Source organism: Arachis hypogaea, chromosome 6 (genome assembly GCF_003086295.3).
Source record: "Arachis hypogaea cultivar Tifrunner chromosome 6, arahy.Tifrunner.gnm2.J5K5, whole genome shotgun sequence".
In the NCBI taxonomy this organism is placed as follows: Eukaryota; Viridiplantae; Streptophyta; class Magnoliopsida; order Fabales; family Fabaceae; genus Arachis; species Arachis hypogaea.
The window spans coordinates 91,932,596-91,949,670 of NC_092041.1; the positions used below are offsets into that span (position 1 = coordinate 91,932,596).

The 17,075-nt window shown below is 41.7% G+C and overlaps 4 pseudogenes; all 4 read right to left on the reverse strand.

Annotated features, from left to right (window-relative positions):
• LOC112805733 (arogenate dehydrogenase 1, chloroplastic-like) overlaps positions 1-7,290 on the reverse strand; it is a 28,860-nt pseudogene extending 21,570 nt beyond the window's left edge.
• Positions 7,291-8,847: 1,557 nt separating this feature from the next.
• On the reverse strand, positions 8,848-9,889 carry LOC140172993 (arogenate dehydrogenase 1, chloroplastic-like; annotated as a pseudogene).
• Positions 9,890-9,914: 25 nt separating this feature from the next.
• On the reverse strand, positions 9,915-12,001 carry LOC112805734 (arogenate dehydrogenase 2, chloroplastic-like; annotated as a pseudogene).
• A 1,018-nt stretch (positions 12,002-13,019) lies between these two features.
• Positions 13,020-17,012, reverse strand: LOC112805735 (uncharacterized; annotated as a pseudogene).
• Between the last annotated feature and the right edge of the window lie 63 nt (positions 17,013-17,075).

Sequence of the window (17,075 nt, forward strand, 5' to 3'; positions counted from 1 at the left end):
CACCCTTCACCAATCACCTAAATTTCTCTTCCCCATCACATCTTCACCACTCACATCCATCCACTCTTCCCCATAAACCCCACCTACCTTCAAATTCAAATTCTCTTTCCCACCCAAACCCACCATAAATAACCGAACCTACCCCCCTCTCCCTCCACTATATAAACCCTTCCATCCTTCTTCATTTTCACACCACACAACCCTCTCTTCTTCCTCTTGGCCGAATACACATCTCTCTCCCTCTCCTCCATTTCTTCTTCTTCTTCTTCTTCTATTCTTTCTTCTCTTGCTCGAGGGCGAGCAATATTCTAAGTTTGGTGTGGTAAAAGCATAGCTTTTTTTTTCATAACCACTTATGGCACCTAAGGCCGGAGAAACCTCTAGAAAGAGGAAAGGGAAGACAAAACCTTCCACCTCCGAGTCATGGGAGATGGAGAGATTCATCTCAAAAGTTCATCAAGACCACTTATATAAAGTTGTGGCCAAGAAGAAGGTGATCCCTGAGGTCCCTTTCATGCTCAAGAAAAATGAGTATCTAGAGATCCGACATGAGATCCAAAGAAGAGGTTGGGAAGTTCTGACCAACCACATTCAACAAGTCAGAATCTTAATAGTTCAAGAGTTCTATGCCAATGCATAGATCACTAGGAACCATGATCAAAGTATGAACCCGAATCCAAAGAATTATCTTACAATAGTTAGGGGAAATACTTAGATTTTAGTCCAGAAAATGTAAGGTTGGCATTCAACTTGCCTATGATGCAAGAAGATGCACGCCCCTACACTATAAGGGTCAACTTTGATCAAAAGTTAGACCAAGTCCTCATGGACATATGTGTTGAAGGAGCTCAACGGAAAAGAGACTCTAAAGACAAGTCTGTTCAATTGAGAAGACTGGACCTTAAGCCTGTGGCTAGAGGATGGTTGGAGTTCATCCAATGCTCCATCATCCCCACTAGCAACCGATCCGAAGTTACTATGGATTGGGCCATCATGATCTATAGCATCATGATTGGAGAGGAAGTAGAAGTTTATGATGTCATCTCTCTTGAATTTTACAAAATAGCCGAAAAGCCCTCTACCTTGGCAAGACTAGCTTTTCCTCATCTCATTTGCCATCTATGCCACTCAGTTGGAGTTATCATAGAAGGAGACATTCTCATTGAAGAGGACAAGCCCATCACTAAGAAGAGGATGGAGCAAACAAGAGAGCCTACTCATGGATCTCAAGAGACACATGAGGAAGCTCATCATCAAGAAATCCCTAAGATGCCTCAAGGGATGCATTTTCCTCTAACTAACTATTGGAAACAACTCAACACTTCTCTAGAAGACTTGAGTTATAACATGGACCAATTAAGGGTGGAGCACCAAGAGCACTCCATCATTCTCCATGAGATTAGAGAAGATCAAAGAGCTATGAGGGAGGAGCAACAAAGGCAAGGAAGAGACATAGAGGAGCTCAAGGACATCATTGGTCCTTCAAGAAAAAGACGCCATCATCACTAAGGTGGACTCATTCCTTAACTTCCTTGTTCTTATTTCTCTATTTTTCGATTTTATGCTTTATGTTTGTCTATATTTGTGTCTTTATTACATGATCATTAGTGTCTAGTGTCTATGTCTTAAAGCTATGAATAATTCCATGAATCCTTCACCTTTTTTAAATGAAAAATATTTTTAATACAAAAGAACAAGAAGTACATGAGTTTCAAATTCATCCTTGAAATTAGTTTAATTATATTGATGTGGTGAAAATACTTTTTGTTTTCTGAATGAATGCTTGAACAATGCATATTTTTTATCTTATTATTTATGAATGTTAAAATTGTTAGCTCTTGAAAGAATGATGAAAAAGAGAAATGTTATTGATAATCTGAAAAATCATGAAATTGATTCTTGAAGCAAGAAAAAGCAGTGAAAAAGCAAAAGCTTGCGAAAAAAAGGCGAAAAAATAGAAAGAAAAAGAAAAAGCAAGCAGAAAAAGCCAATAGCCCTTAAAACCAAAAGGCAAGGGTAAAAAGGATCCAAGGCTTTGAGCATCAATGGATAGGAGGGCCCAAGGAAATAAAATCCAGGCCTAAGCAGCTAAATCAAGCTGTCCCTAACCATGTGCTTGTGGCATGCAGGTCCAAGTGAAAAGCTTGAGACTGAGTGGTTAAAGTTGTGATCCAAAGCAAAAAGAGTGTGCTTAAGAGCTCTGGACACCTATAACTGGGGACTTTAGCAAAGCTGAGTCACAATCTGAAAAGGTTCACCCAGTCATGTGTCAGTGGCATTTATGTGTCCGGTTGTAATACTGGAAAATAAAGTGCTTAGGGCATTTATGTATCACGGCCAAGACTCATAAAAGTTGCTGTGTTCAAGAATCAACATACTTAACTAGGAGAATTAATAACACTATCTAAACTCTGAGTTTCTATAGATGCCAATCATTCTAAACTTCAAAGGATAAAGTGAGATGCCAAAACTGTTCAGAGGCAAAAAGCTACAAGTCCCGCTCATCTAATTAGAACTAATCTTCATTGATATTTTGAGATTTATAGTATATTCTCTTCTTCTTATCCTAATTAATTTTCAGTTGCTTGGGGACAAGCAACAATTTAAGTTTGGTGTTGTGATGAGCGGATAATTTATACGCTTTTTGGCATTATTTTTAGGTAGTTTTTAGTAGGATCTAGCTACTTTTAGGGATGTTTTCATTAGTTTTCATGAAAAATTCACATTTCTGGACTTTACTAAAAGTTTGTGTATTTTTCTGTGATTTCAGGTATTTTCTGGCTAAAATTGAGAGACCTGAGCAAAAATCTGATTCAGGCTGACAAATGACTGCTGATGCTGTTGGATTCTGACCTCTCTGCCCTCGAAATAGATTTTTTGGAGCTACAGAACTTTAAATGGCACTCTCTCAATGGCGTTAAAAAGTAGACATCCAGAGCTTTCCAGTAATATATAATGGTCTATACTTTGTTCGAGCTTAGACGACGCAAACTGGCGTTTAACGCCAGTTCCATGCTGCATTCTTGAGTAAAACGCCAGAAACACATCACAAACCAGAGTTAAACGCCAAAAACACGTTACAACTTGGCGTTTAACTCCAGGAGAAGCCTCTGCACGTGTAAAGCTCAAGCTCAGCCCAAGCACACACCAAAGTGGGCCCCCGAAAGTGGATTTCTGCACTTAGACTTATTTCTGTAAACCCTAGTAGCTAGTTTAGTATAAATAGAACTTTTTACTATTGTACAAAGGGTCCTTTTCCCTATTTTCGAATTCATATGTCTTTGGTAGAGGCTGGCCATTCGGCCTGGACCATCACTTATGTATTTTCAACGCTGGAGTTTCTACACACCATAGATTAAGGGTGTGGAGCTCTGCTGTACCTCGAGTTTTAATGCAATTACTACTATTTTCTATTCAATTCAGCTTATTCTTATTCTAAGATATTTGTTGCACTTCAACATGATAGATATGATGATCCATGACACTCATCATCATCCATCCTTATGAACGCGTGCTTGACAACCACTTCCGTTTACCTTAGACCGAATGAATATCTCTTGGATTCCTTATTCAGAATCTTCGTGGTATAAGCTAGAATTAGTGGTGGCCATTCATGAGAATCTGGAAAGTCTAAACCTTGTCTGTGGTATTCCGAGTAGGATTCAGGGATTGAATGACTGTGACGAGCTTCAAACTCGCGATTGTTGGGCGTAGTGACAGACGCAAAAGAATCAATGGATTCTATTCCGACATGATCAAGAACCGACAGATGATTAGCCGTGCTGTGACAAGAACATTTGGACCATTTTCACTGAGAGGATGGAAAGTATCCATTCACAACGGTGATGCCCTAAATACAGCTTGCCATAAAAAGGAGTAAGAAGGATTGAAGGAAGACAGTAGTAAAGCAGAGATTCAACAGGGACAAAGCATCTGCATACACTTATCTGAAATTCCCACCAATGATTTACATAAGTATCTCTATTTTTATTTTATGCTTTAATTATTATTATTTTTTGAAAACCTCTACAACCATTATAATCTGCCTAACTGAGATTTACAAGATGACCATAGCTTGTTTCATACCAACAATCTCCGTGAGATCGACCCTTACTCACGTAAGGTTTATTACTTGGACGACCCATGCACTTGCTGGTTAGTTGTGCGAAGTTGTGAAGAATGTGAGTGAACCATAGTAGTGTGCAATAAGTTCTTGGAGCCATTACTAAGAATTGTTCGAGTTATAAAAAGTGTAAATCACAATTTTGCCTATCAGTATCCATGGATGCGGATTTTTTTGCCATCCCTCAGCATTGTCCATGATCACATTTCAGAGTAGTTTTCTTGATTATTTCCTACTTTCACGTTATACCAACTGAATATTTACATTTTAAGTCACTCAATTCCTACATACATCCAACTTTTATCTAAAGTATCTTCATTTTTCATTTCAACGAATATCTCACTTCAGATTCAGAAGGGAAGCCTTGGAACAACCATTGAGTTGTCTTCGTGTGAACCCAAGATCACGGGTTAAAACCATGAAAAGAGCCACTGATTTAATTATTAGGTTAGGTTGCGTACATCATATTCTTTGGGTGCGGCTCTTTCCCAGACCTTGCGTTAACGCGGGATGCTTGTCCACTGGATTGCGCTTTATCTCATTTAAGATTCAAAACTCTTAAGTCTACATTTAACGCCAATAACTGCATTGGCCTAAATACATGATTATCCATCTCCACTGTTATCAATGCAGCAAGTTAGACATGGCATAAAAACTAAGAAATATAGGGAAGCTAAAATATATTGAGAATTATAACAGTTTTCTTTTAATTTCAATGGGACAAAGCAGCCAAACTCTAAAAATTATTAAATGTGAAATTTTAGAATTAACAGATTTATTTAAACCTACTATTAGCATAATTGGGGCCTACAATGCTTATCAATGAGATGAAAATTTTCGACATAAATTCATTTGGTGTCTACAGTTTTTGAAAGAGCTGATGACGCATCACTGTCTTCAGATTTTTCTGGACACATAGACCTCTCTGGCATAGCAAGGATCTATTCTTTATTTTCAAATAGCTACTTTCAGTAGATACTATGCAATCGGCTGAAAAGCTGCTTCTTAAATGATTCAAAAGCTAAATCAAATCTTTCTAGTTGCTCCATGGCATTTAAATTATACAAGAATAAACCATAGTACAAATCAAAACTATCCCCCATGGTATTTTTCACCAAACTCAACAAAGTTTCATAACCGTTTGTGTTTATTGGTCTTGTCTCTAACCTCAAATTTTCTAAAAGTCTTCTTGTTATGTGTGTAACAAACTAGGATCTAGCTGCTTGCAATCATGTTCAGCACAAGACATTTCAACCATCCGGCATCCTTCCCTGAAAAAATATCGAGAATGCAATAACATCGCAATATTCTTGATTCTTCGTCCGTAATTCTAACTTTGTCATAAACAAAATGAAGGTTTTCCAGCCATTCTTTCCACTCTCCGTCCCAAACATGGGATGTGTGCAGAGAACATCAAAATCAGGAGGCAAGTGTTGAAGGAAGAGTTTTTTAGAGAACTCTTTAACGGATAGTACATCAACAAACAATGTACTTCTCTTCAACCTTTGGAAAGGTAATGGTTTAAGAACTTTAACTGTCGAAAGGATCGAAGTGCAGAGTAAAATTACTTTTGGATGCTGCTCACAAAGATCATGTACGTTACTGAAATATGAAACCCTTAATTCCCGAGCTACATCAGAGTAGTTTGATCTAGAATACGCCAAAACCTCATGACCTTAACTAAATATAGTTTTTGCAAGGAATTGACCAAAGTTTCCAAAACCAACGATTGCATTCTTGAGCTTTGTGTTCTTATCAGACGAGCTAGAATTGTTTTAAGCGAAACTACTTAGCAGAGCAACATCATTGGATCTGCATTATTGGCATCATTACTCATTAATCATTATTATGTATTAACCCTTTTCCAATCACAAGAACATCTTCTGAATTCAAAATGATTAAGTTGCTTGCTCTCAATCTCAACAAACACGAACACTCTCTAAAATATCAATCATAAATATTCACACAATATAGCAAAAATCCCTGAGATTTTCCAAGTTCCAAATATCAAATACCTAGAATGCAGCAATGCAGATCCATTACGAGCTCACCGGAGCAATGCATGGCTGTTTCTTTCATCTAACTGGTGCAACCTTTTACCGTCCTCCATCAACTGATTCCTGACCACGTGATGCAACCCTGCAATGAGCTGCTTCCTGAGATCCTCAAATGCCAAATCAAGCTTCTGCAGCACCTCTAAAGAATTCTTATTAAACATGAACAGACCATAATACAAATCAAGGCTATCCCTAGCAATGTTCTCCACCAGCCCCAACAAACTCTTATACCCTTTCGTATTAATTGGCATCGACTCCAGCATAAACCCGTCAAAAATCCTTTCAATGGTATAGTAAGAACTATGAACTGGCAGCGTAACAGTCGTGATCCTCGCAACTCATTTCCACCATCCTGCAACCTTCTCTAGCAAATGCATTGAGGATCTTCTTATAGTGAAAAACACAGTGCTCCTCGTCGAGGATACAAACCTTCTCAAAGACGAATGAGAGGATCATTGATCCGTCAGGTGTAGACTTAGGTCCGAACTTCGGGTGAGTGCAGAGGATGTCAAAAATCGGAGAGGAGGAGCTCAAGGAGGACCTTCTTAGGGAATTCTTTGACGGACAAGACGTTAACAAAGAGAGTGTTGTGCTTGAAGCGCTAGAGAGAGAGCGTGAGGAGCACGCGATCCATTGAGATTATGGAGGAGTAGAGGAGGATCACTTTGGGATGCTCCTCGCATAGGTTGTCGGTGTTTTGGAAGAACGATACGCCAAGCTTTCTGGCTATGGCAGAGTGGTTGGAGCAGGAGTGGGCGAGGATAGTGTGGCCTTGGCAGACTAATATGGTGGCAAAAAATTGGCTGAAGTTGCCAAAGCCGACAACTGTGATCTTGAGGTGCTAGGAGATAGTGAACTCTTTGGCAAGCTTTGACTCATAGTCAAAGATCTGAGCGGCATCGATGATGCGCACGCAAAGTGGTTTGTAGGTAGAAAAAAAGCAATACGGATTATACTTGGATGGTAGTAATAATGTGGATGGGAGGAGAGAGTGACCATTGAGGATACGGCGGACAATGTAATATGGGAAGTGATTGAACGGGCTTGAAGGCTTGAGGGTTGCAATGGAGAGCATGGTTGTTTCGGCGGCAGTTTTGAGTGGTTAGCCATGGCCAATTTTCTAAAAATTGATCTGGATGACATCATTTGGTTTGTGTTTAGGCACAGGAGGTTGCAACGGAGTTCATGGAGCTGACACTGGCAGGATGATGCGTGAGCATCAGTAGTATCTTTTCTATGTGATTTACATGGTATTCTGTTGATTTATTAGAGTTTTCTAGTGAATTAAGCCTAATTGGATGTCACTTTGAGTTTTTTTTTACTTTTGATTGATTTCAGGTAGCATTCGGATGAAAAATTGGTGAAAAAAGGCATGAAGAAGCAATCGAGGACAACATGTACGCATCATTGGAGCAGAAAGAGGAGCCATGCGTACGCACGACTATAAGAGCTTAAGAGAGACAATTCTCCTCTGGATGGGTGGCGCTAAACGCCACGACTTAGTGTTTAGCGCCTAAGGCTTCATAATACGTACCATACTTCAGGACACCTGGTGCTTAACGCCCAGCCACCGGTGTTTAGCGCAAGACGACTTTTCTTTGCGTACAAAGCTTGTTGTCTGGGTGGCGCTAAACGCTCAATACTTGGCGTTTGGCGCCGAATGCATATACAATGATGGGATCACACATTGTAATAAATCAATGTGGCTTTTGAAGATTTGATTTTCTAAATCAAAAGCTATTAGAAAAGATCTCTTAGGGTTTTATTTAAGTTTTAAATCTATTTTTAAATAGAACTATAAATAGGTTTTAGATCCACCTTCGCGAGAACTTCTCTTCTCCTAAATTTCATTATGCACTTTTACAATCTTTTCTCGGTTAGGGTTTTCTACACCATGAGCAACTAAACCTCCATTATTAAGGTTAGAAACTCTGTTTACTTGAATAAATTAATAAATAATTATTCTTCTACCGTTAATTAATGTCTTGATTATTGTTTAAGGATTAGTTTCGTTCCTCATCCTAGGGATTAGTGATTATTGGAAAATAACTCTAATTCAACTTGAATTCTATTTGAGTTTTGGAAGAGTTATATCATTATAATTACAGCTTAAAACCAATTTCTCACAACTTCTAATTATCTGGACTTAGTGTGGTATGTGACATATAATTGTATTATGCTTTTGGGTTCTTAGAGTTATGTAGCTTATAAATCAGAAATTGAACTTAACCCTCTAATATAATTGAGTAAACAAGGAATTGACAGTCAGTTAGATTAGAGGAGGTTAGATTGCCTAGGAATAGGAATTTAATCACCTGGGGTTTGCCATAAACATAATCATTGCATGATCAAGTTAGTTGACATTGAATATTAATCCGAACATTTAAACATCTCCAAAATCTTAACTCCATTCTCATACCATTTTCTCAACCGTTCATTGTTTGCTTTCTTATTTTATTGTTTTTTATGGTAATTGATAATCAAAACCCTCATTTTAATTTGTCTAACTAGAATAGCTAATAAACCATTGTTTGCTTAGTCCGTTAATCTTCATGAGATCAACACTCACTCACAGTGAGTTATTATTTGGTACGACTCGGTACACTTGCTGGTAAGTTATGGTTTGTGAAATTTCACAACCACGGGACAATGGCGACACGACAGAGTTCAGAACAGTGGCTTCGAAGTTCGAATGGTAGTTGCGCAATGAAGGAGAAGGAAGTTTGTAATAATCAGCATCGACTCCAGCATCAACCTTTCAAAAATCCTGCCAACGATATGAGTAATGAACTATGAATTGACGACGTAATGGTCATGATCCTCGCAACTCATCTCCACCATCCTGTAATCTTCTTTGGCAAATGCATTGAAGAACTTCTCACAGCAAGAAACACAGTACTCCTCGTCGAGGAAACAAAGCTCCTCGAAGACAAAGGAGAGACCGGTCCATCCGTCAAGTGTGGACTCAGGTTTGAACATCGAGTGAGTGTAGAGGACATTGAAATCGGAGGGGAAGAGCTCAAGGAGGAAATTCTTGGGAAATTCTTTGACAGAGAGGACGTCAACAAAGAGAGTGCTATGCTTAAGGCGCTAGAGAGGGAGTGTGATGAGCAAGCGCTCGGTTTAGATTATGGAGGAGCAGAGGAAGATCACTTCGAGATGCTCTTCGCTTAGGTCATCGGGGTTTTAGAAGAACGATACACCAAGATTTTTGGCTGTGGCGGAGTCATTGGAGCGGGAGGGGGCGAGGACAATGTGGCCTTGACAGACTAATGTGGCTGCAAAGAACTAGCCGAAGTTGCCAAAGCCGACAATTGTGATCTTGAGGAGCTGGGAGATAGTGAACTCATTGGCGAGCTTTGACTCGTAGTCGAAGAGCTAAGTGGCTTTAATGGCGCGCGCGCGGAGTTTTTTGTAAGTGAGGAAGAGCAATAGGGATTCGATTTAGACGGTAGTGAGAATGTGGATGGGATGAGAGAGTCACAGTTGAGGATATGGTGGACAGTGTAATCTGGGAAGTGATTAAATTAGGTTGAATGGTTGAAGGTGTCAATGCAGAGCACGGTTGTTCTGATAGCAGTTATGTCTGGTTAGCCGTGGCCGGTTTTCTAAAAAATTGATCTGGACGATGTCGTTTGGATTATGATTAGGCTCCGGAGGTTGTGACAGAGTTCAGGGAGCTAGCGCCGGTGAGACAGTGGCTACGCATTTGAGGCAGGAGGTTGCGACGGAGTTCAGGACAATGGCTTCGAAGTTTGAACGGTGAATGCGTGATGGAGGTGAAGGGAGTTAGTATTAATTGGTGTCAACTCCACTTCAAGAATCCTGGCGGCGTAACGGTCCTGATCATAGCAACTCATCTCCACCATCCTACAACCTTCTTTGGCAAACGCATTGAGGAACTTCTCACAGCGAGAAACACAGTGCTCCTCGTCGAAGATACAAACCTTCTTGAAGATGAAGGGGAGGCCGGTCCATCAGTTAGGTGCAGACTCAGGTCCAAACATTGGGTGAGTGCAGAGGACGTTGAAATCGGAGGGGAAGAGCTCAATAAGGAGTTTCTTGGGGAATTCTTTGACATAGAGGATGTCAACGAAGAGAGTTCTGCAGTTGAGGTGCTGGAGAGGGAGCGTGATAAACACGTGCTTGGTTGAGATTATGGAGGAGTAGAGGAGGATTACTTCGGGATGCTCCTCGCATAGGTCGTCGGGGTTTCGGAAGAACGATACGCTAAGCTTTCTGACTGCGGTTGAATGGTCGGAGCAGGAGTGGGCGAGGACAGTGTGGCCTTGGTAGACTAATATTAAGGCAAGGAACTTGACGAAGTTGCCGAAGCCGACAATTGCGATCTTGAGGCGCTAGAGATAATGAACTCCTTGGCGAGCTTTGACTCGTAGTCGAAGAGCTGAGTGGTGCCGATGGCACGAACACGGAGGGGTCTGTAGGTGGAGGAAGAACAATATGAATTCAATTTGGACGGTAGTGAGATTGTGGATGAAAGGAGAGAGTGACGACTGAAGATATGGCGGATAGTTAATCTGGAGAGTGATTAAGTGCGGTTGAAGGGTTGAGGGTTGCAATGGAGAGCATGGTTATTTTGGCCGTAGTTTTGAATGGTTAGCTATAACACCTTAACTTAAATCCTATCCTTGAAGGCTTTTAGATAGGGTGTCACTCTTTTAGGAAGCAAATTAACTCAATCGTTATGCAAGGAAGAAGAGAAATATGCATAAAGTTTTGGGTAAAATCAATAAGCAATTAAAAGACAGAACTGAACACACACAAGCAAGTTTGAGCAAATAAAATAACAACAAAATTCCCATGGGTACGGTTTCTAATAAAAAATAGATACCTAAAATAGCTATGACAAAAAATTCAACGCATCCTAACTAATTTCATTGAAGAAACTCCCATCCTTGTGTCATATTCTATCTTTTGTCAGGACCCTTTAGTCTTCCATGAATTGGGGTACCAGCAATCCTCTTCTAATACTTTTCTGTGAGGTGAAGATCCAGTTCCGTTGTGTGGGGTAAACTAAGATCTGACGGGATGTTGAAGTGGGAGAATAGGACATGTACTCCACCTTTGAACTTCTGCAAAAGGTCAATTACTCCTCTGGGTCCTCCTCCATTGGGTCCTCCTCCTGGCTAGAATTGTTGGACTCCTCTTCCTCTGTCTTAGAATCTGATTCGAGGTAGACCACCTCGGGTGACCGTTTCTTGGGTGTTGAAGTGTTTGTATCTAGGAAGGTTAAGACAGGCAACTAGGGGTCTTCTCCTATGAAATCTTGACTTAAGTAGATAGTTTGGAGCACGGTAGTAGTGGTTGTAACTACCACGCGTGCTTTGAGGGATCATACTCAGAAGACACTCTTGGGGGCACTGTGTCGTCTCTATCCGCTGTGTCATGCTCTTCTGGAGATAGTATGGAAAAAAGAAGGGGTGAGAACTTAAAAAATCTCAGTAGGAGTGCTATGTGGACACATTCATATCTATCCCCAACCCACTTGCGGGATTTTAAAAATATGGCATGGTATGCATTTATAAAAGAAAATAATAACATAATCACCATAGATAAGCCAAATAGAGGAATAGATAATCAACATAATCATAACTTAATAGATACACTTTGAAAATAAGAACACAATCAAACTTTCCTTTTATTAACTTGTAGCTTTTAGGGAAGGTATTGAGCTCAAACCGGTATAAAAGGTAGGAGTTCCATTTCCTTACCAAAGGTTCTTATCCCGAAAGTTTTGGCGATCACCTTCCCTTACCGAAGATTCATCTCGATTAATCACCCTCCCTTACCAAGGGGTCATATCGATATGTTGTCTTTGGGGGTCACCTTCCCTTACCAAAGGATCTCTCAGTTCAATTTACAGACAATGTTATTTAGATATACATAAGAAGAGAATCATTCAAGAAGATATAACGACAAAAGGACATGTAAAGTAATGATACCATAATGATGATAATGGCACAAGATAGTCATGTACTCCTTAATTAAAGAGATAATAATAACATAATGGCATAAGTTTGGACAGTGTAGCATCATATTTTTAAGGCATATAATGAGAATAAAGCATATTAAATAATCAAACCAAGTTTATGGAAAGGCATGTACTTTTGGCTTAAAAGGCTTTTAAGATAGTAGTAACAGTTATAGGAATAACATTCATCACAAAACATAGAAAATATGCATGTACTCTTGATAAAAAAAGCTTTAAACAATGATAGGTTTGCGTATAGGAGAAACTTTGATGACAAACATGATGTATGTGTGTAAAGGAAAGGAAAAAGAAGAATAATTCCATAAGACACACAACCATGATAATAGGATAAGAACAACATAGATGGTAAATAATAACAAAATAGAGCATAACGCATGCTAAGCACAAAAGTAACAAAATATAATTCCCTTTTTTTTCTAATGCCTCTTTATTGATTATGAGGTTGACACTTGTATTTGTACACAGAATATTTTTGTAGAAAGAGAAGGGGGAGAATTAGTGTTTGAGAGGGGGTAATCTTCTACCTATTGGTGTACCCCTATTTATATACTTCTGGTGGTAGGTGTGACTGCGGTATTTTAAATTCAAAAGAAGGGTAGTTGTTAGATTCCTATCCGTAATTTAAAATTCTAAGCCTATCTCCTAATTGGTTTTCAAATTTCAAATTGAATTTTTCAGAAGCGGTGAAGGGCGGTTGTTACATTAGCCGTGGCTGATTTTCTGAAAATTGATCTGGACGATGGCCTTTGGTTTGTGTTTAGGCTTAAGAGGTTGTAACAGAGTTGAGGGAGCTGGCGTCGACAGAACAGTGGCTGCGCGACGAAGTTTAGAATGGGGACTTCAAAGTTCGAACGGTGGTTGTACGATGAAAGAAAAGGAAGTTCGGATTAATCGGCGTCGACTCCAGCATCAACCCTTTGAGAATCCTTCCAACGGTATGAGTAATGAAATGCAAATCGGGGGCGTAAAGGTCATGATTTATGCGACTCATCTGCGCCATCCTGTGACCTTCTCTGACGAATGTATTGGGGAACTTCGCACAGCAAGAAATACGGTGCTCTTCGTCGAGGATACCAACCTTCTCGAAGATGAAGGTGAGTCTGGTCTATCCGTCAGGTGCGAACTCAGGTACGAATATCAGATGATTACAGAGGACGTCAAAATCGGAGGGGAGTAGCTCAAGGAGGAGCTTCTAGGGTAATTCTTTGACGGAGAGGACAACAACGAAGAGAGTGTTGAACTTGAGGAGCTAAAGAAGGAGCGTGAGGAGCACGTGCTCCGTTAAGATTATGGAGGAGAAAGGAGGATCACTTCGGGATGCTCTTCCCATAAGTCGTCGCGATTTCGGAAGAATGATACACCAAGTTTTCTAGCTGTAACGGAGTGGTCAGATCGGGATTAAGCGAGGAGGTGTGGCCTTGGCAGACTAATGTGGCGGCAGGGAACTGGCTGAAGTTACCGAAGGTGACAATTGCAATCTTGAGGCACTGGGAGATAGTGAACTCCTTGGCGAGCTTTGACTCGTAGTCAAAGTGTTGAGCGGCATCGACGGCGTGCACGTGGAGTGGTTTGTAGGTGGAGGATGATCAATAGGAATTCTATTTGTACGGTAGTGAGAATGTGGACGAGAGGAGAGAGTGACGGTTGAGGATACGGCGGACAGTGTAATCTATAAAGTGATTGAATGGGGGATGAAGGATTGAAGGTTGCAATGTAGAGCACAATTGCTTCGGCGGTGGTTCTGACAGGTTAGTTGTGGCTGATTTTCTAAAAATTAATCTAGATGACGTCCTTTGGTTTGTGTTTAGGCTTAGGCAGTTGCGACAGAGTTCGGGGAGCTGGCACCGGCAGGACAATGGCTGCGCGACAGAAGCAGAGGGTTGCGACGGAGTTCAAACACTGGCTTCAAAGTTCGAACGATGGTTGTGTGATGGAGCGGAAGGAAGTTCATATTAATCGGCGTCGACTCCAGCTTCAACCCTTGAAAAATCCTTTCAACGGTATCGATAATGAACTTCAAACTGGCGGCGTAAGCGTTGTGATCCTCGCAACTCTTCTTTACCATGCTGTAACCTTCTCTGGCAAACGCATTGCAGAACTTCTCATGACGAGAAACACAGTGCTCCTCGTTGATGGTACGAACCTTCTCGAAGATGAAGGGGAGGACGGTCCATCTGACAGGTGAGGACTTAGGTCCGAACATCGGGTGAGTGCAGAGGACGTCGAAATCGGAGGGTAGGAGCTCAAGAAGGAGCTTTTTGGGGAATTCTTTGACGGAGAGGACATCCACAAAGAGAGTGTTGCACTTGAGGCACTGGAGAGGGAGCGCAATGAGCACGAGCTCGGTTTAGATTATGGAGGAGCAGAGGAGGATTACTTCGGGATGCTCCTTGCTTAAGTCGTCGGGGTTTTGGAAGAACGATACACCAAGCTTTCTAGCTACGGCGTAATGGTCGAAGCGGGAGTGAGCGAGCACGGTGTGGCCCTGGCAGACTAATGTAGCTGCAAAGAATTGTCTGAAGTTGCTGAAGCCGACAATTATGATCTTGAGGAGCTGGGAGATAGTGAACTCCTTGACGAGCTTTGATATGTAGTTGAAGAGTTGAGCAACGTCAACGGCGCGCACCCGGAGTTTTCTGTAAGTGGAGGAAGTGCAATAAGGATTTAATTTGGACTGTAGTGAGATTGTTGATGGGAGGGAGAGTTACGGTTGAGGATACGGTGGACAGTATAATCTGGGGAGTGATTGAATGGAGTTGAAGGGTTGAGAGTTGCAATGGAGAGCGTGGTTGTTTTAGTGACAGTTCTGATTGGTTAGTCGTGGTCGGTTTTCTGAAAACTGATCTGGATGACGTCTTTTGATTTGTGTTTAGGCTCAGGTAGTTCCAACGAAGTTTAGGGAGCTGGAGCCGGTGGGACAATGGCTATGCAACGGAGGCAGGAGGTTGCGATGGAGTTTAGGACACTGGCTTCAAAATTCGAACGGTGGTTGCATGATAGAGGGGAAGGTAGTTCATATTAATCGGCATCGACTCCAGCTTCAACCCTTGAAGAATCCTTCCAACAGTATGAGTAATGAACTGTGAACCGGTGGTGTAAGGGTTGTGATCCTCATAACTCATCTCCACGATCCTGTAACCTTCTCTGTCAAACGTATTGAGGAACTTTTCACAGTGAGAAATACGATGCTCCTCATCGAGGATACGAACCTTCTCAAAGAATCTCAAAGAAGAAAGGGAGGCCCGTCCATCCGTCAGGTGCGTACTCAGTTCCAAACATCGGGTGAGTGCAGATGACATTGAAATTGGAGAGGAGGAGCTCAAGGAGGAGCTTCTTGGGGAATTCTTTGACGGAGAGGACATCAACAAAGAAAATGCTGCGCTTGAGGCATTAGAAAGGGAGTGTGAAGAGCAACCGTTAGGTTGAGATTATGTGGAGGAGTAGAGAAAGAATGATTGGATGGGCGAGGACGGTGTGGCCTTAGAGGACTAATGTGGCGGCAAGGAACTGGCCGACGTTGCCAAAGGTGACAATTGCAAGCTTGAGGCATTGAGAGATAGTGAACTCCTTGGCGAGCTTTGACTCATAGTCGAAGAGCTGAATGACGTAGATGGCGTGCACGTAGAGGTGTCTGTAGGTGGAGGAAGAGAAATATGGATTCGATTTGGATGGTAGTGAGAATATGGATGGGAGGAGAGAATGACCATTGAGGATACAACAGACAGTGTAATCTGGGAAGCAATTGGATGGGGTTGAAGGGTTGAGGGTTGCAATGGAGAGCATGGTTATTTTGTTGGCAGTTCTGAGTGGTTAGACATGGCCGGTTTTTTGAAAATTGATCTAGACGACATCGTTTGGTTTGTGTTTTGGCTCGAAGGTTGTGATGGTGGCGGCTGCGGCACATTGGCTGCACGACGGAGGCTGGAGGTTGCGATAGAGTTCAGGACAGTGGCTTCGAAGTTCAAACAGTGGCTGTGCGATGGAGTGTAAGAAAGTTCATACTAATCAGCGTCGACTCCAGCATCAACCCTTTAAGAATCCTTCCAACGATATGAGTAATGAGATGCAAACCGGCAACATAACCATCGTCATCCTCGCAACTTATCTCCACCATCCTGCAACCTTGTATGGCAAACGCATTGAGAAATTTTTCACAGTGAGAAACATGGTACTCTTTGTCGAGGATACAAACCTTCTTGAAGATGAAGGGGAGGCCGGTCCATCCATCAGGTGCAGAGTCGGGTCCAAACATTGGGTGGGTGTAAAGGACATCGAAATTGGAGTGGAGGAGCTTCTTTTGGAATTCTTTGACGAAGAGGATGTCAACAAAGAGAGTGTTGCACTTAAGGTGCTGGAGAGGGAGCTTGAGGAGCACGCACCCCGTTTAGATTAAAGAGGAGCAAAGGAAGATCACTTCGGGATGTTCCACACATAGGTCGTCAGGGTTTTGGACGAATGATACGCCAAGCTTTTTGGCTGTGGCGGAGTCGTCGGGGCAGGAGTGGACGAGGACGGTGTGGCTCTGGCGAACTAATATGGCGGCAAGGCCGAAGTTGCCGAAGCCGACAATTGCAATCTAGAGGCACTAGGAGATAGTGAACTCCTTGGCGAACTTGGACTTGTAGTTGAAGAGCTGAGTGGCGTAGATGGCGCACACGTGTAGTGGTCTGTAGATAGAAGAAGAGCAAAAGGGATTTGAGTTGGATGATAGTGAGAATATGGATGGGAGGAGAGAGCTACGGTTGATGATACGATGGACATTGTAATCTAGGGAGTGATTGAATGAGGTTGAAGGTTTGAGGGTTGCAATGGAGAGCATGGTTGTTTTGGCGGCGGTTCGGAGTGTTAGTCGTGGTCGGATTTTGGAAAATTGATCTGGACG